The sequence below is a fragment of the Vicugna pacos genome, chromosome 21 (assembly GCF_048564905.1).
Source record: "Vicugna pacos chromosome 21, VicPac4, whole genome shotgun sequence".
NCBI lineage: Eukaryota > Metazoa > Chordata > Mammalia > Artiodactyla > Camelidae > Vicugna > Vicugna pacos.
Window position 1 is genome coordinate 21114224 of NC_133007.1, and position 25835 is coordinate 21140058.

At 60.6% G+C, this 25835-nt stretch overlaps 15 non-coding genes across 15 annotated transcripts; 9 read left to right on the plus strand and 6 right to left on the minus strand.

Moving 5' to 3' along the window:
* Window positions 1-4459: 4459 nt before the first annotated feature.
* TRNAG-GCC (transfer RNA glycine (anticodon GCC)) lies at window positions 4460-4530 on the minus strand. Its single transcript has one exon. It is a non-coding gene; the product is annotated as a tRNA-Gly (tRNA).
* Window positions 4531-5616: 1086 nt separating this feature from the next.
* On the minus strand, window positions 5617-5699 carry TRNAL-CAG (transfer RNA leucine (anticodon CAG)). The gene has a single exon. It is a non-coding gene; the product is annotated as a tRNA-Leu (tRNA).
* Window positions 5700-6271: 572 nt separating this feature from the next.
* Window positions 6272-6343, plus strand: TRNAD-GUC (transfer RNA aspartic acid (anticodon GUC)). The gene has a single exon. It is a non-coding gene; the product is annotated as a tRNA-Asp (tRNA).
* A 734-nt stretch (window positions 6344-7077) lies between these two features.
* Window positions 7078-7149, plus strand: TRNAG-UCC (transfer RNA glycine (anticodon UCC)). The gene has a single exon. It is a non-coding gene; the product is annotated as a tRNA-Gly (tRNA).
* Window positions 7150-7440: 291 nt separating this feature from the next.
* TRNAE-CUC (transfer RNA glutamic acid (anticodon CUC)) lies at window positions 7441-7512 on the plus strand. Its single transcript has one exon. It is a non-coding gene; the product is annotated as a tRNA-Glu (tRNA).
* Window positions 7513-12857: 5345 nt separating this feature from the next.
* TRNAG-GCC (transfer RNA glycine (anticodon GCC)) lies at window positions 12858-12928 on the minus strand. The gene has a single exon. It is a non-coding gene; the product is annotated as a tRNA-Gly (tRNA).
* Window positions 12929-14014: 1086 nt separating this feature from the next.
* Window positions 14015-14097, minus strand: TRNAL-CAG (transfer RNA leucine (anticodon CAG)). Its single transcript has one exon. It is a non-coding gene; the product is annotated as a tRNA-Leu (tRNA).
* A 572-nt stretch (window positions 14098-14669) lies between these two features.
* On the plus strand, window positions 14670-14741 carry TRNAD-GUC (transfer RNA aspartic acid (anticodon GUC)). Its single transcript has one exon. It is a non-coding gene; the product is annotated as a tRNA-Asp (tRNA).
* Window positions 14742-15475: 734 nt separating this feature from the next.
* TRNAG-UCC (transfer RNA glycine (anticodon UCC)) lies at window positions 15476-15547 on the plus strand. The gene has a single exon. It is a non-coding gene; the product is annotated as a tRNA-Gly (tRNA).
* Window positions 15548-15838: 291 nt separating this feature from the next.
* On the plus strand, window positions 15839-15910 carry TRNAE-CUC (transfer RNA glutamic acid (anticodon CUC)). The gene has a single exon. It is a non-coding gene; the product is annotated as a tRNA-Glu (tRNA).
* A 5349-nt stretch (window positions 15911-21259) lies between these two features.
* TRNAG-GCC (transfer RNA glycine (anticodon GCC)) lies at window positions 21260-21330 on the minus strand. The gene has a single exon. It is a non-coding gene; the product is annotated as a tRNA-Gly (tRNA).
* A 1086-nt stretch (window positions 21331-22416) lies between these two features.
* Window positions 22417-22499, minus strand: TRNAL-CAG (transfer RNA leucine (anticodon CAG)). Its single transcript has one exon. It is a non-coding gene; the product is annotated as a tRNA-Leu (tRNA).
* Window positions 22500-23071: 572 nt separating this feature from the next.
* TRNAD-GUC (transfer RNA aspartic acid (anticodon GUC)) lies at window positions 23072-23143 on the plus strand. Its single transcript has one exon. It is a non-coding gene; the product is annotated as a tRNA-Asp (tRNA).
* A 742-nt stretch (window positions 23144-23885) lies between these two features.
* Window positions 23886-23957, plus strand: TRNAG-UCC (transfer RNA glycine (anticodon UCC)). Its single transcript has one exon. It is a non-coding gene; the product is annotated as a tRNA-Gly (tRNA).
* A 291-nt stretch (window positions 23958-24248) lies between these two features.
* TRNAE-CUC (transfer RNA glutamic acid (anticodon CUC)) lies at window positions 24249-24320 on the plus strand. The gene has a single exon. It is a non-coding gene; the product is annotated as a tRNA-Glu (tRNA).
* Window positions 24321-25835: the final 1515 nt, after the last annotated feature.

Genomic DNA, 25835 nt, shown 5'->3' on the forward strand with positions numbered 1-25835 from the left:
GGTGAGAAAGCAGGCAGAAACCGGATACCGTCCGGGAAACCTTAGCTATGCAAGTGGGAGGGTGTGGAGACAGATGCGTGGCAGGGTGCACTACCAGCCAACATGGTATTCGGATTGCATTCCCGGTACTCTCAGTCCTGTCACAGAGAGGCAAGAATGTTACCGACGGTACCACCCCCTCCACTACCAGCAAACACACACACACACACACACACACACACACACACACACACCAGAGTCACACACACACACACACGCACCCCTCACCTAGCTCTGACTTCTAATATTCCCCATTCCCACGTTACGATCTATTATTGGATGGACTCCATCCCTCTCTTCAGCCTGTCTTCACCTTTCCTATGGATTCTGGCCATGGTAAATCACAGGCCAGGCTTGGGCGCGTCTGTCAGCAAAGGGTTTGGTGTGCGGTTCACAGCTTGTTTCCTTCAGAGGCAGAGTGGACAGCCGATGAGCTGCAGCATTTGGCGGCGGCAGTAGAGTCGCTGGATTTAGACCAAGCCGGTTGCCCTGTGGAAGGGAGCCCCTGTCGGCATATGGGTGCATTCCATCACCGCAGGCGCTTTCGTCACCGCCCTTGTGGGTGTGTTCGGGGTGAGTGTGGGTGGGTGAGAGTACGGGGTGAAGGTGTTTGTTGCCGTGGTTGGGGGCCACCCCACGAGGGTTAGGGAACGGAGCCAGACGACCCCATAGAGAAGGGCCAGCCTTGAGCCTCGGGTTGGGAGGTGGCAGGACGAGTCCAGGGCACTGGGTGGAGCGCAGGTGCGAAGGAGAGGTGTGGGGCTTGCGGGGAACTGGCTAGGAGAGTAGTTGGCCACTCAGGCAGGGGCTCTGCCGAAGCTTGGGCCCGCGGTTGCCCTTGGCCCCCCAATTGCGTGCGGTGTGCGGGTGGGACCGATGTAGGGAAGAGGGTGGCCATGGAGTAGGAGTGGGTCTGAGGAGCCCGTGGGAGGCCAGGAATGGTGGAAGTGAGTCTTCTGCACAGGATGCGTGAGAGAGGGGCTGGGGTACTAGGGGCTGGTGGCGGGTAGAGGGGAGCGAGCCTGGAGTCTTCGACGTAGGGCAGATAGCAAGCGGGGGGGGGTGGCAGAGGCGGGTGAGTGGGCTGTGGTACGAGGACGATGGTGGGAGAGGACCCCAGCGGGGCGGTGGGTGAGAGGGCGAGACAGGTGGCCTGTGCTTTGAGGTGGTCAGGCTAACCAGTGGGCTGGGGCTGGGGCAGCAGGGTAGGAAACAGGCAAGGGAAGGACAGAAACAAGAGTAGGAGACTGGGGCTAGGCGAGGTCTAAATTGAGTGGGGCATTCTACAGCCCCAGAGACACAGATAATCTCTCAACAGGAAACACTTTCAATCCGTCAAGTCTCAGGTGTGTGTGTGTGTGTGTGTGTGTGTGTGTGTGTGTCTGTGTGTGTGTGTCTGTGTGTTTCTGTGTGTGTGTGGCAGGGTGTGTGGCGGGGTTTGGAGCTGAGGGGATGTGGGTTGGGGAGAGTGGCAGGTGAGGATGGAGTCGAGATGTAAAGAGGCCACAAAGGAGAGCTACTACATGATCCAGCAACCCCACTGCAGGCTATACATGTGGGAAGGATGCAACCTCCTCTTCGAGAAGATACAAGCACCGCCCCCCTCGTCCACGTTCCTAGCAGCACTGTTTGCAATAGCTGAGACCCAGAATGAACCCAAGGGCCCATGAGTGGACGATGGACCTAAAAAGATGCGTTGCATAAATATACCGTAGAATATTACTCAGCCATAAAGAAGGATGACATATTGTCATTTGAGGCCACATGGATGGATCTAGAGTCCATCAAACTACGTGAAGGAAGTCAGACTGAGAAAGATAAATGTTATATAATATCACTTCCGGGTGGAATCTAAAACATAATAGACATGAATCTGTGGACAAAACAGAAACACACTCCACGGACATCGAAAACCAACTGACGGTTATGCGAGGGGAAAGGGAAGGGTGGAGGGATCAGTTAGGAGTGTGGGATTAACAGATACACGCTACTGTGTATAAAATAGAGAAGCAACACGGACCGGCTGAATAACACAGGCAGCGATCTTCAATATCCTGGAATACCCTATGAAGGAAACTAATCTGAAAATACAATATACATACAAACCGAACCACTGTGCTGTACACCCGACCTAATACAGGAGCGGAAATCAACTACACTTCAACGACAACGACAACAACAATGAAGGCACCAAAGGAGAGCTACCATATGATCCAGCAACCCCACTGCTGGGTACGTACGTGGGAAAGATGAAACCTCTACTTCGAAAAGATGCAGGCACCGCCCCCCTCCTCCAGGACCTTCCTAGCAGCACTATTTGCAATAGCCGAGACCCAGAATGAACCCAAGGGCCCATGAGCGGACGGTGGACTTAAGAAGATGCGCTGTATAAACCTACCATAGCATATTACTCAGCCACAAAGAAGGATGAAATATTGTCATTCGCTGCCACATGAATGGACCTAGAGTCTATCACACTATGTGAAGTAAGTCAGATATGGAGCAAGATAAATATTATATGATATCCACTTCCAGGTGGAATCTAAAACGTAATAGACATCTGTCTATGTACAAAACAGAAACACACTCCGCAGACATCGATAACCAACTGACGGTTACGCATGGGGAAAGGGAAGAGTGGAGGGATCAGTTAGGAGTATGGGGTTAACAGAAACACGCTACTGCGTATAAAATAGAGAAGCAACACGGACTTGCTGAATAACACAGGGAACGATCTTCAATGTCCTGGAATACCCTATAATGGAAAATAATCTGAAACTACAGTATACATACTAAACCGAATCACTTTGCTGTATACTTGAAACTAATACGGTCTTAGAAATCGACTACACTTCAACGACAACGAAAACAACAATGAAGGCACCAATGGAGAGTTACCATGTGATCCAGCCATCCCCCTCCTGAGTATGTATGCGGAAAACACAAAACCTCTAATTGGGAAAGATTCATACACCTCAGTGTTCATAGCAGCACTGTGGACCATAGCCATGACAGGGGAAAAAATCTCAGGTGTCAATCCATGGATGATTGGCTTAAGGAAATATGAGATATAGATAGGTAGGTAGCTAGGTAGCTAGCTAGCTAGATAGATAGATGGATAGATAGAGATCGATAGATACACAAATAGATAAGAGAGAGAAAAATAGAGTGAGAGAGAGATATTTTCAATGTATTAAAAATCAATCTCACGGAATATTACTCAGCCATTAAAAAGCATGAGATCTTGTCATTTGCAGCAACACGGATGGACCTAGACAGCACTGAACCTAGTATAATAAGTCAGACAGAAGGACAAAACTACATATATGTGGAATCCAAACAATAGTACAAGTGAATCTCTGTGCAGAACAGAAACAGATTCACAGATAGAGAGAACAAACTTACCGTTACCCAAGGGGAAAGTGTAGGGGAGGGATCAATTAGGAGCTGGTGTTAGCGGGTAGGAACAACAGGATTTACGGTACAGCACCGAGAAGTATATTCAACGTCTCGTAATTACCTGTAACGGAAAGGAACGATATATATGTGTATAGATACACATGTATTGAAAAGATAATCAGTTTACTGTACCCCTGAAAATAACACAATACTGTAAATCAACTAGACTTGTATTAAAATGCAAATTCAAAAAAAAAAAAAAAAGAGGCCAAACGGACTGACGCAAGGGCAGAACCCTTGACAAATTAGGATTTGATGGTGCTGGGGGTTGGTGTCGCTAGGTGGGGTGCCAGTGGTGGGAGGAGGGCTTCAGGGGAGGGGGTGGTGCTTGTTGTTGGGGTGTTGGTGGTGATGGTGGTTTTAGTGGTGGGGGAGCGGGCGGGTGTTCGACAAATGTCTCGGCTGAGGGACGTAAAGTGAACATAGAGTGCACTCTGCCATGATATTGTGGCATTCCTCTTTGGAATTCCTCATGCAGGATAACGCTTTGGGGACACTCCTGGGGAGTGCAATGTGGCCCTCCCAGGGGTGGCAGCTTTTCGGTTCCTGGTTGAGCAAACACTGTGTAACTTTCAGAGTGTGGGGAGAGTGAGGCAGAGAGCGGGGAAGCGCGGTGAAACGTGAAGAGGTGGGGCGAGCGGGTGCCAGTGTAGGGTGTTCCTTCCAGTGAGCCGTGTGACCCCAGCGGGATCAGGGTAAGAAAGAGAAAAGGGACAAGGAAGGTGGGTGGGCGCGAGAGTGGCTGAGCCCGCAAGGTGTCAGTTCGCGGAGGCTTGGCTCTCGGGGTAAAGTTTTCGTCCCACGGAGGGTAGGGGGCGCCGGCGTGGGCAGGCCAGGAGAGGGAAGGTGCGGCGGTGGGCTGCGGGTGGGAGCATGCTGTGGTAGGACAGGTGCCTTGAGCGTGGGAGAGGGGAAGCCTAGCTCCGCTGTGGGCTGCGAGACCAAAAGGGGACTGGGTCGCTGCATGGGCCGGGAATCGAACCCGGGCCTCCCGCGTGGCAGGCGAGAATTCTACCACTGAACCACCCATGCACCGATGGCCGCCGCCGCCCGACGCCGCCCCAGCGGCGCTCGCCGCCAACCGCCAGACACTGGTGGCTCGCTGCTCGCCCACGGACACCCGCTCCACGTGAGCAGGAGGCGGTGAGTGACCTGAAGGAGAGGCTCCGGGGGAACGGGGAGGACCCCCAGGGCGCGGCGCGGCGCGGTCGGAGGGAAGGAGGGACGCAGGGACGGAGGCGGACTCGGCCCAACCTGCGCTTCCGAATCTGCCGTCCAGGGCCGCCGCCAGACTGTCAGTGTCGCCGGAGGAAGCCAGGAACCGGACCCAGCCTGGCCTGCGCCCGGATTCCAGTCAGGGCAGGCGACGCGTGGCAGGTGCGGCTGAGCTCGGACGCTCCTCTCAGCGACCGCCGGCCCTGGCCCAAAGTCCCTCTGGCGCCTGGCTTTCTCGCTCGTGCCGGGCGTTGGCGGGCAGCAGGCTGGAGAGGGGATGGGAGCTCGGGCTGTGAGGAGACAGCGAGTGTGGGACATGGGCGCCTGGGAGCGCCGCCGCCGCCGCCGCCGCCGCCGCCGCCGCCGCCGCGCCAAAGACCAGCGGTGTCTGTGTCTGAGCCTGGCTTCTGCGCTCCTGCCGGCCGCTCTCCCGAAGGGTCCCGCTCCGGTGCGTTGGCTGTGAGGAGGAGCACTTTGGCAGAGTGGCTGCTGGCTCGTGGACAGCCGTCTGAGGGAGCGCGCCGGGGTGTGGCTGGGTCCGGCCGGGGCAGCGGCTTCTCGCGTGAACATGCGCTGTGGCGCCAAGGGGGGGTGGTGAAAGAAGTGCCGCGAAGGCCTGCACTGCGAAGGCGAGGAGGGCGTGTGTCCTGAACGCCAGTTTCCAGAGGGTTCCCCCTGGGCTGTTTCTGTGAGGCCGGCGCACAGGACTGAGCAGGAAGAGCGGCTGTGGCTGAGGAGGTCCTGCGTGGGAGAGGCGTCGTGTGGGTGTCGCGTCGAGGGGGCCGGAGTCTGGGGAGCTGGCAAGAGTGCGAGGCAGGAGCGGAGTGTGAGGCGGTAGGGTGTTGTCCAGGCCTGGGACGGGCCGGGTGCAGCATTTGTTGGGCGGGCCAAAAAAGGCTGGCTTGTCAGGAGTGGGATTCGAACCCACGCCTCCAGGGGAGACTGCGACCTGAACGCAGCGCCTTAGACCGCTCGGCCATCCTGACGGCGGGCCTGGGCGCGTCGCCGCTCGGCTGGCTGGGACCCGACGCCGACGCGGACACCGATGCCCTTGGCCCGACGCGGTGCTCTGCGCCAGCGGGCGGCCGTCCGGGCCAACGGGGGAGCGAGGCCAGCCGGCGCGCCCGGCTCGCCGCCGCCGCCCCCTCGCCCACCCCTGGCCCGGGACCCAGCCGGGCCGCGTCCGGCCAGCTTCTGCCGCCGGCCGCGCCCACCCCTCCGCCTCTTCTCCCGGGACGTGGCACGGCGAGCGCCCACCTCCTCCTCACAGCCTTGCTTGCGCTCTCCGGCCCCCTCGGGCCCCTCCTCCCGGCGCGATCCTGGCGTCGGGGGCTATAGGCGGCGCGCACTGGGAGTTTCCAGCGCCACGCGGATCCGGGTCCCTGGCGGGGTCCCGGGCTGCCTCCTTGGATGACGCGTTTGGTGTGGTGTCGGGTCGGGTCGGGCACGTGGCGGGCGCCCGTGGTGGGCGGGGGTCCGAGGACGGGGTGGGGGAGGGGTGTGGGTAGGCGTCTGCAGGCAGCCGGAGAGCGGTCGGGCGCCCAGGAGGCCGCCGCCGTCCTCGTTAGTATAGTGGTGAGTATCCCCGCCTGTCACGCGGGAGACCGGGGTTCGATTCCCCGACGGGGAGGCAACACGCCCCTTTTTGGTGGCTGGCGCCGCTCTCTGTCCAGCCGCCTGGCCCCAAGGGCCCTTCTTCTCGTCCCTCCGCCCTCCAGCGGGGCCTGCCCACCCTCAACCGCCTCCAGCCCTCCACCCCTGCAACCCCTTGCCCGTCCTCCTCGCCGGGCGCTCGGGCGCTCGGGCGCCACGGCCGAGCGAGGGCCTCCTGTCGACCCCACAAGCGCCCGACGACATTGCGGCCCGCCCACAGTGGCTGCCGCAGTGGGCTCCTTGCGACGCGACGCACACCTGCACAGCTTCACGGCTGCCGGGGCGGGGGTGGGGCGGATGAGTCCCGTCTCCTTTCGGTGCGGGGGAGTGGCCTCGCCCAACACCCGTTGGAGAAGGGCTTTGGCGAGCCGGGAACCAGAGGTCGTGTGCCCGGGGAGGGAGGAGGGCCGCGGGCCGCGGCGTGCAGCCGAGGGCCCGGCAGCAGCAAGGCAGCGGCAGCGCGCACCCCCCACCTCCCCCCCTCCCCAGCCCCAGAAGCGGTCGGGCCGTGGGCGAGGGCAGCTGCTTAGGGCTGACGCGGCTGAGGCGCCCGGGGCGACCGTCGGTGGCGCCTGAGGCAGCGCAGAGCTGCTGGCGGACGGGGCGTCGGGGCAGGGCCGCGCCCGGCCGCCGCAGGGGCAGCGGCAGCGGCGGCGAGACTGCGCTCCGGCGAGCCCGGGGCCGGCGTGTCGGGGCGGCCCGGGCTGTGCGGCGTTGGTGGTATAGTGGTGAGCATAGCTGCCTTCCAAGCAGTTGACCCGGGTTCGATTCCCGGCCAACGCAGCGGGCCCATCTTTTGCCGAGCTCCACGGCCGGCCCTCCTTCCCTGGGCCCGTGAGGGAGAACTGGAAGCTGGGCGCAGAAAAGAGGGAGCTAGGTGGCCTGCGGCTTCTCGCGCGTGTGCGAGGAGGAGGCGCGCAGTGTTTTGAGGGTGCCAGCAAGCAGGAAGAACGCTAGGGCACGTGGCTTGCCGGGGGCGGAGGGCGGCTGGACGTGGAAAGGCCGGGCCTTGGCGCCAAGGCAGCGCCCAGTGGCTGGGTCGAGCAGAGGCGGGCCAGACGCGGAGCCCGACGCTCCCTGGTGGTCTAGTGGTTAGGATTCGGCGCTCTCACCGCCGCGGCCCGGGTTCGATTCCCGGTCAGGGAAGCATTTCTTCTTCCTCGCCGCCTACCAACCTCCCCAGCGCGTCCACAAACACTCCGCCCCCACCCCACCACCACCTCCCTTTTAGCCCACGCGCCAAGCCAACTCGTCCGCTCCTTCTCCCCCTCCTCGTGACCTCCGCGCCCCGACAAGAGCCACCCGGTACCCTCCACCTGCAGCCCCAGGCCCTGGCGTGCAACCTCCACCCTCGTGCCCCGCCAAACCTTTTGGCCTCGCGCGCCCACCCACTCGAGGCCTTCGGCGTCCCACCCACTCGAGGCCTTCGGCGTCCCACCCACTCGAGGCCTTCGGCGACTCCTCCTGCTCCGACGCTTGCCCCAGCCCCAAACACGACTGGCCGGCGCAGCCGTGGTCACGAGCGTGCTTGGACTGTCAAGCGGCACTACTTCTGCCACCACAATCCTCGCGGCTGACAAGCCACCCTCTCTTCCCAGCTCAGGCGGTGGTGCTGCTGCTTGTGCTGGTGGTGCTGGTGGTGCTGGTGGTGCCGCTGGTGACGGTGCTGGTGACCGTGGTGGACAGGGTGCCGGCGATGGCGCTGCAGGTTGTGCCGGCGGCGACGGTGGTGGTGGTTGGCGGCATCACTGGTGGCCGCGTCGACGGAAAGCGGAAGGCGCGGGAGAGGGCCCTCCATCTCCAAGTTGGGCCACTTGCCGGGACTGGCCGTCCCTTACGTCTCCTTTCAAGCCAGCGACCAGCCTCGATGGCTTACCTGCTGCGTGCCAGGTCCTGGACTGCCCTCGAAGCCCGTGGGCCTGTCGTTGGGCTTCAAGGACGCGGTGGTCTTGAACCGCGCAGGGGAGCAGACAGGCTGCCGGGAGGCGGAGGTGTGAAAAGGCATCTGGCCACGTGCTTGTAGTTGGACGAAAGGGCAGTGGAGGTGAGAAAGCAGGCAGAAACCGGATACCGCCCGGGAAACCTTAGCTATGCAAGTGGGAGGGTGTGGAGACAGATGCGTGGCAGGGTGCACTACCAGCCAACATGGTATTCGGATTGCATTACCGGTACTCTCAGTCCTGTCACAGAGAGGCAAGAATGTTACCGACGGTACCTCCCCCTCCACTACCAGCAAACACACACACACACACACACACACACACACACCAGAGTCACACACACACACACACGCACCCCTCACCTAGCTCTGACTTCTAATATTCCCCATTCCCACGTTACGATCTATTATTGGATGGACTCCATCCCTCTCTTCAGCCTGTCTTCACCTTTCCTATGGATTCTGGCCATGGTAAATCACAGGCCAGGCTTGGGCGCGTCTGTCAGCAAAGGGTTTGGTGTGCAGTTCACAGCTTGTTTCCTTCAGAGGCAGAGTGGACAGCCGATGAGCTGCAGCATTTGGCGGCGGCAGTAGAGTCGCTGGATTTAGACCAAGCCGGTTGCCCTGTGGAAGGGAGCCCCTGTCGGCATATGGGTGCATTCCATCACCGCAGGCGCTTTCGTCACCGCCCTTGTGGGTGTGTTCGGGGTGAGTGTGGGTGGGTGAGAGTACGGGGTGAAGGTGTTTGTTGCCGTGGTTGGGGGCCACCCCACGAGGGTTAGGGAACGGAGCCAGACGACCCCATAGAGAAGGGCCAGCCTTGAGCCTCGGGTTGGGAGGTGGCAGGACGAGTCCAGGGCACTGGGTGGAGCGCAGGTGCGAAGGAGAGGTGTGGGGCTTGCGGGGAACTGGCTAGGAGAGTAGTTGGCCACTCAGGCAGGGGCTCTGCCGAAGCTTGGGCCCGCGGTTGCCCTTGGCCCCCCAATTGCGTGCGGTGTGCGGGTGGGACCGATGTAGGGAAGAGGGTGGCCATGGAGTAGGAGTGGGTCTGAGGAGCCCGTGGGAGGCCAGGAATGGTGGAAGTGAGTCTTCTGCACAGGATGCGTGAGAGAGGGGCTGGGGTACTAGGGGCTGGTGGCGGGTAGAGGGGAGCGAGCCTGGAGTCTTCGACGTAGGGCAGATAGCAAGCGGGGGGGGGTGGCAGAGGCGGGTGAGTGGGCTGTGGTACGAGGACGATGGTGGGAGAGGACCCCAGCGGGGCGGTGGGTGAGAGGGCGAGACAGGTGGCCTGTGCTTTGAGGTGGTCAGGCTAACCAGTGGGCTGGGGCTGGGGCAGCAGGGTAGGAAACAGGCAAGGGAAGGACAGAAACAAGAGTAGGAGACTGGGGCTAGGCGAGGTCTAAATTGAGTGGGGCATTCTACAGCCCCAGAGACACAGATAATCTCTCAACAGGAAACACTTTCAATCCGTCAAGTCTCAGGTGTGTGTGTGTGTGTGTGTGTGTGTGTGTGTGTGTCTGTGTGTGTGTGTCTGTGTGTTTCTGTGTGTGTGTGGCAGGGTGTGTGGCGGGGTTTGGAGCTGAGGGGATGTGGGTTGGGGAGAGTGGCAGGTGAGGATGGAGTCGAGATGTAAAGAGGCCACAAAGGAGAGCTACTACATGATCCAGCAACCCCACTGCAGGCTATACATGTGGGAAGGATGCAACCTCCTCTTCGAGAAGATACAAGCACCGCCCCCCTCGTCCACGTTCCTAGCAGCACTGTTTGCAATAGCTGAGACCCAGAATGAACCCAAGGGCCCATGAGTGGACGATGGACCTAAAAAGATGCGTTGCATAAATATACCGTAGAATATTACTCAGCCATAAAGAAGGATGACATATTGTCATTTGAGGCCACATGGATGGATCTAGAGTCCATCAAACTACGTGAAGGAAGTCAGACTGAGAAAGATAAATGTTATATAATATCACTTCCGGGTGGAATCTAAAACATAATAGACATGAATCTGTGGACAAAACAGAAACACACTCCACGGACATCGAAAACCAACTGACGGTTATGCGAGGGGAAAGGGAAGGGTGGAGGGATCAGTTAGGAGTGTGGGATTAACAGATACACGCTACTGTGTATAAAATAGAGAAGCAACACGGACCGGCTGAATAACACAGGCAGCGATCTTCAATATCCTGGAATACCCTATGAAGGAAACTAATCTGAAAATACAATATACATACAAACCGAACCACTGTGCTGTACACCCGACCTAATACAGGAGCGGAAATCAACTACACTTCAACGACAACGACAACAACAATGAAGGCACCAAAGGAGAGCTACCATATGATCCAGCAACCCCACTGCTGGGTACGTACGTGGGAAAGATGAAACCTCTACTTCGAAAAGATGCAGGCACCGCCCCCCTCCTCCAGGACCTTCCTAGCAGCACTATTTGCAATAGCCGAGACCCAGAATGAACCCAAGGGCCCATGAGCGGACGGTGGACTTAAGAAGATGCGCTGTATAAACCTACCATAGCATATTACTCAGCCACAAAGAAGGATGAAATATTGTCATTCGCTGCCACATGAATGGACCTAGAGTCTATCACACTATGTGAAGTAAGTCAGATATGGAGCAAGATAAATATTATATGATATCCACTTCCAGGTGGAATCTAAAACGTAATAGACATCTGTCTATGTACAAAACAGAAACACACTCCGCAGACATCGATAACCAACTGACGGTTACGCATGGGGAAAGGGAAGAGTGGAGGGATCAGTTAGGAGTATGGGGTTAACAGAAACACGCTACTGCGTATAAAATAGAGAAGCAACACGGACTTGCTGAATAACACAGGGAACGATCTTCAATGTCCTGGAATACCCTATAATGGAAAATAATCTGAAACTACAGTATACATACTAAACCGAATCACTTTGCTGTATACTTGAAACTAATACGGTCTTAGAAATCGACTACACTTCAACGACAACGAAAACAACAATGAAGGCACCAATGGAGAGTTACCATGTGATCCAGCCGTCCCCCTCCTGAGTATGTATGCGGAAAACACAAAACCTCTAATTGGGAAAGATTCATACACCTCAGTGTTCATAGCAGCACTGTGGACCATAGCCATGACAGGGGAAAAAATCTCAGGTGTCAATCCATGGATGATTGGCTTAAGGAAATATGAGATATAGATAGGTAGGTAGCTAGGTAGCTAGCTAGCTAGATAGATAGATGGATAGATAGAGATCGATAGATACACAAATAGATAAGAGAGAGAAAAATAGAGTGAGAGAGAGATATTTTCAATGTATTAAAAATCAATCTCACGGAATATTACTCAGCCATTAAAAAGCATGAGATCTTGTCATTTGCAGCAACACGGATGGACCTAGACAGCACTGAACCTAGTATAATAAGTCAGACAGAAGGACAAAACTACATATATGTGGAATCCAAACAATAGTACAAGTGAATCTCTGTGCAGAACAGAAACAGATTCACAGATAGAGAGAACAAACTTACCGTTACCCAAGGGGAAAGTGTAGGGGAGGGATCAATTAGGAGCTGGTGTTAGCGGGTAGGAACAACAGGATTTACGGTACAGCACCGAGAAGTATATTCAACGTCTCGTAATTACCTGTAACGGAAAGGAACGATATATATGTGTATAGATACACATGTATTGAAAAGATAATCAGTTTACTGTACCCCTGAAAATAACACAATACTGTAAATCAACTAGACTTGTATTAAAATGCAAATTCAAAAAAAAAAAAAGAGGCCAAACGGACTGACGCAAGGGCAGAACCCTTGACAAATTAGGATTTGATGGTGCTGGGGGTTGGTGTCGCTAGGTGGGGTGCCAGTGGTGGGAGGAGGGCTTCAGGGGAGGGGGTGGTGCTTGTTGTTGGGGTGTTGGTGGTGATGGTGGTTTTAGTGGTGGGGGAGCGGGCGGGTGTTCGACAAATGTCTCGGCTGAGGGACGTAAAGTGAACATAGAGTGCACTCTGCCATGATATTGTGGCATTCCTCTTTGGAATTCCTCATGCAGGATAACGCTTTGGGGACACTCCTGGGGAGTGCAATGTGGCCCTCCCAGGGGTGGCAGCTTTTCGGTTCCTGGTTGAGCAAACACTGTGTAACTTTCAGAGTGTGGGGAGAGTGAGGCAGAGAGCGGGGAAGCGCGGTGAAACGTGAAGAGGTGGGGCGAGCGGGTGCCAGTGTAGGGTGTTCCTTCCAGTGAGCCGTGTGACCCCAGCGGGATCAGGGTAAGAAAGAGAAAAGGGACAAGGAAGGTGGGTGGGCGCGAGAGTGGCTGAGCCCGCAAGGTGTCAGTTCGCGGAGGCTTGGCTCTCGGGGTAAAGTTTTCGTCCCACGGAGGGTAGGGGGCGCCGGCGTGGGCAGGCCAGGAGAGGGAAGGTGCGGCGGTGGGCTGCGGGTGGGAGCATGCTGTGGTAGGACAGGTGCCTTGAGCGTGGGAGAGGGGAAGCCTAGCTCCGCTGTGGGCTGCGAGACCAAAAGGGGACTGGGTCGCTGCATGGGCCGGGAATCGAACCCGGGCCTCCCGCGTGGCAGGCGAGAATTCTACCACTGAACCACCCATGCACCGATGGCCGCCGCCGCCCGACGCCGCCCCAGCGGCGCTCGCCGCCAACCGCCAGACACTGGTGGCTCGCTGCTCGCCCACGGACACCCGCTCCACGTGAGCAGGAGGCGGTGAGTGACCTGAAGGAGAGGCTCCGGGGGAACGGGGAGGACCCCCAGGGCGCGGCGCGGCGCGGTCGGAGGGAAGGAGGGACGCAGGGACGGAGGCGGACTCGGCCCAACCTGCGCTTCCGAATCTGCCGTCCAGGGCCGCCGCCAGACTGTCAGTGTCGCCGGAGGAAGCCAGGAACCGGACCCAGCCTGGCCTGCGCCCGGATTCCAGTCAGGGCAGGCGACGCGTGGCAGGTGCGGCTGAGCTCGGACGCTCCTCTCAGCGACCGCCGGCCCTGGCCCAAAGTCCCTCTGGCGCCTGGCTTTCTCGCTCGTGCCGGGCGTTGGCGGGCAGCAGGCTGGAGAGGGGATGGGAGCTCGGGCTGTGAGGAGACAGCGAGTGTGGGACATGGGCGCCTGGGAGCGCCGCCGCCGCCGCCGCCGCCGCCGCCGCCGCCGCCGCGCCAAAGACCAGCGGTGTCTGTGTCTGAGCCTGGCTTCTGCGCTCCTGCCGGCCGCTCTCCCGAAGGGTCCCGCTCCGGTGCGTTGGCTGTGAGGAGGAGCACTTTGGCAGAGTGGCTGCTGGCTCGTGGACAGCCGTCTGAGGGAGCGCGCCGGGGTGTGGCTGGGTCCGGCCGGGGCAGCGGCTTCTCGCGTGAACATGCGCTGTGGCGCCAAGGGGGGGTGGTGAAAGAAGTGCCGCGAAGGCCTGCACTGCGAAGGCGAGGAGGGCGTGTGTCCTGAACGCCAGTTTCCAGAGGGTTCCCCCTGGGCTGTTTCTGTGAGGCCGGCGCACAGGACTGAGCAGGAAGAGCGGCTGTGGCTGAGGAGGTCCTGCGTGGGAGAGGCGTCGTGTGGGTGTCGCGTCGAGGGGGCCGGAGTCTGGGGAGCTGGCAAGAGTGCGAGGCAGGAGCGGAGTGTGAGGCGGTAGGGTGTTGTCCAGGCCTGGGACGGGCCGGGTGCAGCATTTGTTGGGCGGGCCAAAAAAGGCTGGCTTGTCAGGAGTGGGATTCGAACCCACGCCTCCAGGGGAGACTGCGACCTGAACGCAGCGCCTTAGACCGCTCGGCCATCCTGACGGCGGGCCTGGGCGCGTCGCCGCTCGGCTGGCTGGGACCCGACGCCGACGCGGACACCGATGCCCTTGGCCCGACGCGGTGCTCTGCGCCAGCGGGCGGCCGTCCGGGCCAACGGGGGAGCGAGGCCAGCCGGCGCGCCCGGCTCGCCGCCGCCGCCCCCTCGCCCACCCCTGGCCCGGGACCCAGCCGGGCCGCGTCCGGCCAGCTTCTGCCGCCGGCCGCGCCCACCCCTCCGCCTCTTCTCCCGGGACGTGGCACGGCGAGCGCCCACCTCCTCCTCACAGCCTTGCTTGCGCTCTCCGGCCCCCTCGGGCCCCTCCTCCCGGCGCGATCCTGGCGTCGGGGGCTATAGGCGGCGCGCACTGGGAGTTTCCAGCGCCACGCGGATCCGGGTCCCTGGCGGGGTCCCGGGCTGCCTCCTTGGATGACGCGTTTGGTGTGGTGTCGGGTCGGGTGGGGCACGTGGCGGGCGCCCGTGGTGGGCGGGGGTCCGAGGACGGGGTGGGGGAGGGGTGTGGGTAGGCGTCTGCAGGCAGCCGGAGAGCGGTCGGGCGCCCAGGAGGCCGCCGCCGTCCTCGTTAGTATAGTGGTGAGTATCCCCGCCTGTCACGCGGGAGACCGGGGTTCGATTCCCCGACGGGGAGGCAACACGCCCCTTTTTGGTGGCTGGCGCCGCTCTCTGTCCAGCCGCCTGGCCCCAAGGGCCCTTCTTCTCGTCCCTCCGCCCTCCAGCGGGGCCTGCCCACCCTCAACCGCCTCCAGCCCTCCACCCCTGCAACCCCTTGCCCGTCCTCCTCGCCGGGCGCTCGGGCGCTCGGGCGCCACGGCCGAGCGAGGGCCTCCTGTCGACCCCACAAGCGCCCGACGACATTGCGGCCCGCCCACAGTGGCTGCCGCAGTGGGCTCCTTGCGACGCGACGCACACCTGCACAGCTTCACGGCTGCCGGGGCGGGGGTGGGGCGGATGAGTCCCGTCTCCTTTCGGTGCGGGGGAGTGGCCTCGCCCAACACCCGTTGGAGAAGGGCTTTGGCGAGCCGGGAACCAGAGGTCGTGTGCCCGGGGAGGGAGGAGGGCCGCGGGCCGCGGCGTGCAGCCGAGGGCCCGGCAGCAGCAAGGCAGCGGCAGCGCGCACCCCCCACCTCCCCCCCTCCCCAGCCCCAGAAGCGGTCGGGCCGTGGGCGAGGGCAGCTGCTTAGGGCTGACGCGGCTGAGGCGCCCGGGGCGACCGTCGGTGGCGCCTGAGGCAGCGCAGAGCTGCTGGCGGACGGGGCGTCGGGGCAGGGCCGCGCCCGGCCGCCGCAGGGGCAGCGGCAGCGGCGGCGAGACTGCGCTCCGGCGAGCCCGGGGCCGGCGTGTCGGGGCGGCCCGGGCTGTGCGGCGTTGGTGGTATAGTGGTGAGCATAGCTGCCTTCCAAGCAGTTGACCCGGGTTCGATTCCCGGCCAACGCAGCGGGCCCATCTTTTGCCGAGCTCCACGGCCGGCCCTCCTTCCCTGGGCCCGTGAGGGAGAACTGGAAGCTGGGCGCAGAAAAGAGGGAGCTAGGTGGCCTGCGGCTTCTCGCGCGTGTGCGAGGAGGAGGCGCGCAGTGTTTTGAGGGTGCCAGCAAGCAGGAAGAACGCTAGGGCACGTGGCTTGCCGGGGGCGGAGGGCGGCTGGACATGGAAAGGCCGGGCCTTGGCGCCAAGGCAGCGCCCAGTGGCTGGGTCGAGCAGAGGCGGGCCAGACGCGGAGCCCGACGCTCCCTGGTGGTCTAGTGGTTAGGATTCGGCGCTCTCACCGCCGCGGCCCGGGTTCGATTCCCGGTCAGGGAAGCATTTCTTCTTCCTCGCCGCCTACCAACCTCCCCAGCGCGTCCACAAACACTCCGCCCCCACCCCACCACCACCTCCCTTTTAGCCCACGCGCCAAGCCAACTCGTCCGCTCCTTCTCCCCCTCCTCGTGACCTCCGCGCCCCGACAAGAGCCACCCGGTACCCTCCACCTGCAGCCCCAGGCCCTGGCGTGCAACCTCCACCCTCGTGCCCCGCCAAACCTTTTGGCCTCGCGCGCCCACCCACTCGAGGCCTTCGGCGTCCCACCCACTCGAGGCCTTCGGCGTCCCACCCACTCGAGGCCTTCGGCGACTCCTCCTGCTCCGACGCTTGCCCCAGCCCCAAACACGACTGGCCGGCGCAGCCGTGGTCACGAGCGTGCTTGGACTGTCAAGCGGCACTACTTCTGCCACCACAATCCTCGCGGCTGACAAGCCACCCTCTCTTCCCAGCTCAGGCGGTGGTGCTGCTGCTTGTGCTGGTGGTGCTGGTGGTGCTGGTGGTGCCGCTGGTGACGGTGCTGGTGACCGTGGTGGACAGGGTGCCGGCGATGGCGCTGCAGGTTGTGCCGGCGGCGACGGTGGTGGTGGTTGGCGGCATCACTGGTGGCCGCGTCGACGGAAAGCGGAAGGCGCGGGAGAGGGCCCTCCATCTCCAAGTTGGGCCACTTGCCGGGACTGGCCGTCCCTTACGTCTCCTTTCAAGCCAGCGACCAGCCTCGATGGCTTACCTGCTGCGTGCCAGGTCCTGGACTGCCCTCGAAGCCCGTGGGCCTGTCGTTGGGCTTCAAGGACGCGGTGGTCTTGAACCGCGCAGGGGAGCAGACAGGCTGCCGGGAGGCGGAGGTGTGAAAAGGCATCTGGCCACGTGCTTGTAGTTGGACGAAAGGGCAGTGGAGGTGAGAAAGCAGGCAGAAACCGGATACCGCCCGGGAAACCTTAGCTATGCAAGTGGGAGGGTGTGGAGACAGATGCGTGGCAGGGTGCACTACCAGCCAACATGGTATTCGGATTGCATTACCGGTACTCTCAGTCCTGTCACAGAGAGGCAAGAATGTTACCGACGGTACCTCCCCCTCCACTACCAGCAAACACACACACACACACACACACACACACACACCAGAGTCACACACACACACACACGCACCCCTCACCTAGCTCTGACTTCTAATATTCCCCATTCCCACGTTACGATCTATTATTGGATGGACTCCATCCCTCTCTTCAGCCTGTCTTCACCTTTCCTATGGATTCTGGCCATGGTAAATCACAGGCCAGGCTTGGGCGCGTCTGTCAGCAAAGGGTTTGGTGTGCGGTTCACAGCTTGTTTCCTTCAGAGGCAGAGTGGACAGCCGATGAGCTGCAGCATTTGGCGGCGGCAGTAGAGTCGCTGGATTTAGACCAAGCCGGTTGCCCTGTGGAAGGGAGCCCCTGTCGGCATATGGGTGCATTCCATCACCGCAGGCGCTTTCGTCACCGCCCTTGTGGGTGTGTTCGGGGTGAGTGTGGGTGGGTGAGAGTACGGGGTGAAGGTGTTTGTTGCCGTGGTTGGGGGCCACCCCACGAGGGTTAGGGAACGGAGCCAGACGACCCCATAGAGAAGGGCCAGCCTTGAGCCTCGGGTTGGGAGGTGGCAGGACGAGTCCAGGGCACTGGGTGGAGCGCAGGTGCGAAGGAGAGGTGTGGGGCTTGCGGGGAACTGGCTAGGAGAGTAGTTGGCCACTCAGGCAGGGGCTCTGCCGAAGCTTGGGCCCGCGGTTGCCCTTGGCCCCCCAATTGCGTGCGGTGTGCGGGTGGGACCGATGTAGGGAAGAGGGTGGCCATGGAGTAGGAGTGGGTCTGAGGAGCCCGTGGGAGGCCAGGAATGGTGGAAGTGAGTCTTCTGCACAGGATGCGTGAGAGAGGGGCTGGGGTACTAGGGGCTGGTGGCGGGTAGAGGGGAGCGAGCCTGGAGTCTTCGACGTAGGGCAGATAGCAAGCGGGGGGGGGGGTGGCAGAGGCGGGTGAGTGGGCTGTGGTACGAGGACGATGGTGGGAGAGGACCCCAGCGGGGCGGTGGGTGAGAGGGCGAGACAGGTGGCCTGTGCTTTGAGGTGGTCAGGCTAACCAGTGGGCTGGGGCTGGGGCAGCAGGGTAGGAAACAGGCAAGGGAAGGACAGAAACAAGAGTAGGAGACTGGGGCTAGGCGAGGTCTAAATTGAGTGGGGCATTCTACAGCCCCAGAGACACAGATAATCTCTCAACAGGAAACACTTTCAATCCGTCAAGTCTCAGGTGTGTGTGTGTGTGTGTGTGTGTGTGTGTGTGTGTCTGTGTGTGTGTGTCTGTGTGTTTCTGTGTGTGTGTGGCAGGGTGTGTGGCGGGGTTTGGAGCTGAGGGGATGTGGGTTGGGGAGAGTGGCAGGTGAGGATGGAGTCGAGATGTAAAGAGGCCACAAAGGAGAGCTACTACATGATCCAGCAACCCCACTGCAGGCTATACATGTGGGAAGGATGCAACCTCCTCTTCGAGAAGATACAAGCACCGCCCCCCTCGTCCACGTTCCTAGCAGCACTGTTTGCAATAGCTGAGACCCAGAATGAACCCAAGGGCCCATGAGTGGACGATGGACCTAAAAAGATGCGTTGCATAAATATACCGTAGAATATTACTCAGCCATAAAGAAGGATGACATATTGTCATTTGAGGCCACATGGATGGATCTAGAGTCCATCAAACTACGTGAAGGAAGTCAGACTGAGAAAGATAAATGTTATATAATATCACTTCCGGGTGGAATCTAAAACATAATAGACATGAATCTGTGGACAAAACAGAAACACACTCCACGGACATCGAAAACCAACTGACGGTTATGCGAGGGGAAAGGGAAGGGTGGAGGGATCAGTTAGGAGTGTGGGATTAACAGATACACGCTACTGTGTATAAAATAGAGAAGCAACACGGACCGGCTGAATAACACAGGCAGCGATCTTCAATATCCTGGAATACCCTATGAAGGAAACTAATCTGAAAATACAATATACATACAAACCGAACCACTGTGCTGTACACCCGACCTAATACAGGAGCGGAAATCAACTACACTTCAACGACAACGACAACAACAATGAAGGCACCAAAGGAGAGCTACCATATGATCCAGCAACCCCACTGCTGGGTACGTACGTGGGAAAGATGAAACCTCTACTTCGAAAAGATGCAGGCACCGCCCCCCTCCTCCAGGACCTTCCTAGCAGCACTATTTGCAATAGCCGAGACCCAGAATGAACCCAAGGGCCCATGAGCGGACGGTGGACTTAAGAAGATGCGCTGTATAAACCTACCATAGCATATTACTCAGCCACAAAGAAGGATGAAATATTGTCATTCGCTGCCACATGAATGGACCTAGAGTCTATCACACTATGTGAAGTAAGTCAGATATGGAGCAAGATAAATATTATATGATATCCACTTCCAGGTGGAATCTAAAACGTAATAGACATCTGTCTATGTACAAAACAGAAACACACTCCGCAGACATCGATAACCAACTGACGGTTACGCATGGGGAAAGGGAAGAGTGGAGGGATCAGTTAGGAGTATGGGGTTAACAGAAACACGCTACTGCGTATAAAATAGAGAAGCAACACGGACTTGCTGAATAACACAGGGAACGATCTTCAATGTCCTGGAATACCCTATAATGGAAAATAATCTGAAACTACAGTATACATACTAAACCGAATCACTTTGCTGTATACTTGAAACTAATACGGTCTTAGAAATCGACTACACTTCAACGACAACGAAAACAACAATGAAGGCACCAATGGAGAGTTACCATGTGATCCAGCCATCCCCCTCCTGAGTATGTATGCGGAAAACACAAAACCTCTAATTGGGAAAGATTCATACACCTCAGTGTTCATAGCAGCACTGTGGACCATAGCCATGACAGGGGAAAAAATCTCAGGTGTCAATCCATGGATGATTGGCTTAAGGAAATATGAGATATAGATAGGTAGGTAGCTAGGTAGCTAGCTAGCTAGATAGATAGATGGATAGATAGAGATCGATAGATACACAAATAGATAAGAGAGAGAAAAATAGAGTGAGAGAGAGATATTTTCAATGTATTAAAAATCAATCTCACGGAATATTACTCAGCCATTAAAAAGCATGAGATCTTGTCATTTGCAGCAACACGGATGGACCTAGACAGCACTGAACCTAGTATAATAAGTCAGACAGAAGGACAAAACTACATATATGTGGAATCCAAACAATAGTACAAGTGAATCTCTGTGCAGAACAGAAACAGATTCACAGATAGAGAGAACAAACTTACCGTTACCCAAGGGGAAAGTGTAGGGGAGGGATCAATTAGGAGCTGGTGTTAGCGGGTAGGAACAACAGGATTTACGGTACAGCACCGAGAAGTATATTCAACGTCTCGTAATTACCTGTAACGGAAAGGAACGATATATATGTGTATAGATACACATGTATTGAAAAGATAATCAGTTTACTGTACCCCTGAAAATAACACAATACTGTAAATCAACTAGACTTGTATTAAAATGCAAATTCAAAAAAAAAAAAATAGAGGCCAAACGGACTGACGCAAGGGCAGAACCCTTGACAAATTAGGATTTGATGGTGCTGGGGGTTGGTGTCGCTAGGTGGGGTGCCAGTGGTGGGAGGAGGGCTTCAGGGGAGGGGGTGGTGCTTGTTGTTGGGGTGTTGGTGGTGATGGTGGTTTTAGTGGTGGGGGAGCGGGCGGGTGTTCGACAAATGTCTCGGCTGAGGGACGTAAAGTGAACATAGAGTGCACTCTGCCATGATATTGTGGCATTCCTCTTTGGAATTCCTCATGCAGGATAACGCTTTGGGGACACTCCTGGGGAGTGCAATGTGGCCCTCCCAGGGGTGGCAGCTTTTCGGTTCCTGGTTGAGCAAACACTGTGTAACTTTCAGAGTGTGGGGAGAGTGAGGCAGAGAGCGGGGAAGCGCGGTGAAACGTGAAGAGGTGGGGCGAGCGGGTGCCAGTGTAGGGTGTTCCTTCCAGTGAGCCGTGTGACCCCAGCGGGATCAGGGTAAGAAAGAGAAAAGGGACAAGGAAGGTGGGTGGGCGCGAGAGTGGCTGAGCCCGCAAGGTGTCAGTTCGCGGAGGCTTGGCTCTCGGGGTAAAGTTTTCGTCCCACGGAGGGTAGGGGGCGCCGGCGTGGGCAGGCCAGGAGAGGGAAGGTGCGGCGGTGGGCTGCGGGTGGGAGCATGCTGTGGTAGGACAGGTGCCTTGAGCGTGGGAGAGGGGAAGCCTAGCTCCGCTGTGGGCTGCGAGACCAAAAGGGGACTGGGTCGCTGCATGGGCCGGGAATCGAACCCGGGCCTCCCGCGTGGCAGGCGAGAATTCTACCACTGAACCACCCATGCACCGATGGCCGCCGCCGCCCGACGCCGCCCCAGCGGCGCTCGCCGCCAACCGCCAGACACTGGTGGCTCGCTGCTCGCCCACGGACACCCGCTCCACGTGAGCAGGAGGCGGTGAGTGACCTGAAGGAGAGGCTCCGGGGGAACGGGGAGGACCCCCAGGGCGCGGCGCGGCGCGGTCGGAGGGAAGGAGGGACGCAGGGACGGAGGCGGACTCGGCCCAACCTGCGCTTCCGAATCTGCCGTCCAGGGCCGCCGCCAGACTGTCAGTGTCGCCGGAGGAAGCCAGGAACCGGACCCAGCCTGGCCTGCGCCCGGATTCCAGTCAGGGCAGGCGACGCGTGGCAGGTGCGGCTGAGCTCGGACGCTCCTCTCAGCGACCGCCGGCCCTGGCCCAAAGTCCCTCTGGCGCCTGGCTTTCTCGCTCGTGCCGGGCGTTGGCGGGCAGCAGGCTGGAGAGGGGATGGGAGCTCGGGCTGTGAGGAGACAGCGAGTGTGGGACATGGGCGCCTGGGAGCGCCGCCGCCGCCGCCGCCGCCGCCGCCGCCGCCGCCGCGCCAAAGACCAGCGGTGTCTGTGTCTGAGCCTGGCTTCTGCGCTCCTGCCGGCCGCTCTCCCGAAGGGTCCCGCTCCGGTGCGTTGGCTGTGAGGAGGAGCACTTTGGCAGAGTGGCTGCTGGCTCGTGGACAGCCGTCTGAGGGAGCGCGCCGGGGTGTGGCTGGGTCCGGCCGGGGCAGCGGCTTCTCGCGTGAACATGCGCTGTGGCGCCAAGGGGGGGTGGTGAAAGAAGTGCCGCGAAGGCCTGCACTGCGAAGGCGAGGAGGGCGTGTGTCCTGAACGCCAGTTTCCAGAGGGTTCCCCCTGGGCTGTTTCTGTGAGGCCGGCGCACAGGACTGAGCAGGAAGAGCGGCTGTGGCTGAGGAGGTCCTGCGTGGGAGAGGCGTCGTGTGGGTGTCGCGTCGAGGGGGCCGGAGTCTGGGGAGCTGGCAAGAGTGCGAGGCAGGAGCGGAGTGTGAGGCGGTAGGGTGTTGTCCAGGCCTGGGACGGGCCGGGTGCAGCATTTGTTGGGCGGGCCAAAAAAGGCTGGCTTGTCAGGAGTGGGATTCGAACCCACGCCTCCAGGGGAGACTGCGACCTGAACGCAGCGCCTTAGACCGCTCGGCCATCCTGACGGCGGGCCTGGGCGCGTCGCCGCTCGGCTGGCTGGGACCCGACGCCGACGCGGACACCGATGCCCTTGGCCCGACGCGGTGCTCTGCGCCAGCGGGCGGCCGTCCGGGCCAACGGGGGAGCGAGGCCAGCCGGCGCGCCCGGCTCGCCGCCGCCGCCCCCTCGCCCACCCCTGGCCCGGGACCCAGCCGGGCCGCGTCCGGCCAGCTTCTGCCGCCGGCCGCGCCCACCCCTCCGCCTCTTCTCCCGGGACGTGGCACGGCGAGCGCCCACCTCCTCCTCACAGCCTTGCTTGCGCTCTCCGGCCCCCTCGGGCCCCTCCTCCCGGCGCGATCCTGGCGTCGGGGGCTATAGGCGGCGCGCACTGGGAGTTTCCAGCGCCACGCGGATCCGGGTCCCTGGCGGGGTCCCGGGCTGCCTCCTTGGATGACGCGTTTGGTGTGGTGTCGGGTCGGGTGGGGCACGTGGCGGGCGCCCGTGGTGGGCGGGGGTCCGAGGACGGGGTGGGGGAGGGGTGTGGGTAGGCGTCTGCAGGCAGCCGGAGAGCGGTCGGGCGCCCAGGAGGCCGCCGCCGTCCTCGTTAGTATAGTGGTGAGTATCCCCGCCTGTCACGCGGGAGACCGGGGTTCGATTCCCCGACGGGGAGGCAACACGCCCCTTTTTGGTGGCTGGCGCCGCTCTCTGTCCAGCCGCCTGGCCCCAAGGGCCCTTCTTCTCGTCCCTCCGCCCTCCAGCGGGGCCTGCCCACCCTCAACCGCCTCCAGCCCTCCACCCCTGCAACCCCTTGCCCGTCCTCCTCGCCGGGCGCTCGGGCGCTCGGGCGCTCGGGCGCCACGGCCGAGCGAGGGCCTCCTGTCGACCCCACAAGCGCCCGACGACATTGCGGCCCGCCCACAGTGGCTGCCGCAGTGGGCTCCTTGCGACGCGACGCACACCTGCACAGCTTCACGGCTGCCGGGGCGGGGGTGGGGCGGATGAGTCCCGTCTCCTTTCGGTGCGGGGGAGTGGCCTCGCCCAACACCCGTTGGAGAAGGGCTTTGGCGAGCCGGGAACCAGAGGTCGTGTGCCCGGGGAGGGAGGAGGGCCGCGGGCCGCGGCGTGCAGCCGAGGGCCCGGCAGCAGCAAGGCAGCGGCAGCGCGCACCCCCCACCTCCCCCCCTCCCCAGCCCCAGAAGCGGTCGGGCCGTGGGCGAGGGCAGCTGCTTAGGGCTGACGCGGCTGAGGCGCCCGGGGCGACCGTCGGTGGCGCCTGAGGCAGCGCAGAGCTGCTGGCGGACGGGGCGTCGGGGCAGGGCCGCGCCCGGCCGCCGCAGGGGCAGCGGCAGCGGCGGCGAGACTGCGCTCCGGCGAGCCCGGGGCCGGCGTGTCGGGGCGGCCCGGGCTGTGCGGCGTTGGTGGTATAGTGGTGAGCATAGCTGCCTTCCAAGCAGTTGACCCGGGTTCGATTCCCGGCCAACGCAGCGGGCCCATCTTTTGCCGAGCTCCACGGCCGGCCCTCCTTCCCTGGGCCCGTGAGGGAGAACTGGAAGCTGGGCGCAGAAAAGAGGGAGCTAGGTGGCCTGCGGCTTCTCGCGCGTGTGCGAGGAGGAGGCGCGCAGTGTTTTGAGGGTGCCAGCAAGCAGGAAGAACGCTAGGGCACGTGGCTTGCCGGGGGCGGAGGGCGGCTGGACGTGGAAAGGCCGGGCCTTGGCGCCAAGGCAGCGCCCAGTGGCTGGGTTGAGCAGAGGCGGGCCAGACGCGGAGCCCGACGCTCCCTGGTGGTCTAGTGGTTAGGATTCGGCGCTCTCACCGCCGCGGCCCGGGTTCGATTCCCGGTCAGGGAAGCATTTCTTCTTCCTCGCCGCCTACCAACCTCCCCAGCGCGTCCACAAACACTCCGCCCCCACCCCACCACCACCTCCCTTTTAGCCCACGCGCCAAGCCAACTCGTCCGCTCCTTCTCCCCCTCCTCGTGACCTCCGCGCCCCGACAAGAGCCACCCGGTACCCTCCACCTGCAGCCCCAGGCCCTGGCGTGCAACCTCCACCCTCGTGCCCCGCCAAACCTTTTGGCCTCGCGCGCCCACCCACTCGAGGCCTTCGGCGTCCCACCCACTCGAGGCCTTCGGCGTCCCACCCACTCGAGGCCTTCGGCGACTCCTCCTGCTCCGACGCTTGCCCCAGCCCCAAACACGACTGGCCGGCGCAGCCGTGGTCACGAGCGTGCTTGGACTGTCAAGCGGCACTACTTCTGCCACCACAATCCTCGCGGCTGACAAGCCACCCTCTCTTCCCAGCTCAGGCGGTGGTGCTGCTGCTTGTGCTGGTGGTGCTGGTGGTGCTGGTGGTGCCGCTGGTGACGGTGCTGGTGACCGTGGTGGACAGGGTGCCGGCGATGGCGCTGCAGGTTGTGCCGGCGGCGACGGTGGTGGTGGTTGGCGGCATCACTGGTGGCCGCGTCGACGGAAAGCGGAAGGCGCGGGAGAGGGCCCTCCATCTCCAAGTTGGGCCACTTGCCGGGACTGGCCGTCCCTTACGTCTCCTTTCAAGCCAGCGACCAGCCTCGATGGCTTACCTGCTGCGTGCCAGGTCCTGGACTGCCCTCGAAGCCCGTGGGCCTGTCGTTGGGCTTCAAGGACGCGGTGGTCTTGAACCGCGCAGGGGAGCAGACAGGCTGCCGGGAGGCGGAGGTGTGAAAAGGCATCTGGCCACGTGCTTGTAGTTGGACGAAAGGGCAGTGGAGGTGAGAAAGCAGGCAGAAACCGGATACCGCCCGGGAAACCTTAGCTATGCAAGTGGGAGGGTGTGGAGACAGATGCGTGGCAGGGTGCACTACCAGCCAACATGGTATTCGGATTGCATTCCCGGTACTCTCAGTCCTGTCACAGAGAGGCAAGAATGTTACCGACGGTACCTCCCCCTCCACTACCAGCAAACACACACACACACACACACACACACACACACACGAGTCACACACACACACACACGCACCCCTCACCTAGCTCTGACTTCTAATATTCCCCATTCCCACGTTACGATCTATTATTGGATGGACTCCATCCCTCTCTTCAGCCTGTCTTCACCTTTCCTATGGATTCTGGCCATGGTAAATCACAGGCCAGGCTTGGGCGCGTCTGTCAGCAAAGGGTTTGGTGTGCAGTTCACAGCTTGTTTCCTTCAGAGGCAGAGTGGACAGCCGATGAGCTGCAGCATTTGGCGGCGGCAGTAGAGTCGCTGGATTTAGACCAAGCCGGTTGCCCTGTGGAAGGGAGCCCCTGTCGGCATATGGGTGCATTCCATCACCGCAGGCGCTTTCGTCACCGCCCTTGTGGGTGTGTTCGGGGTGAGTGTGGGTGG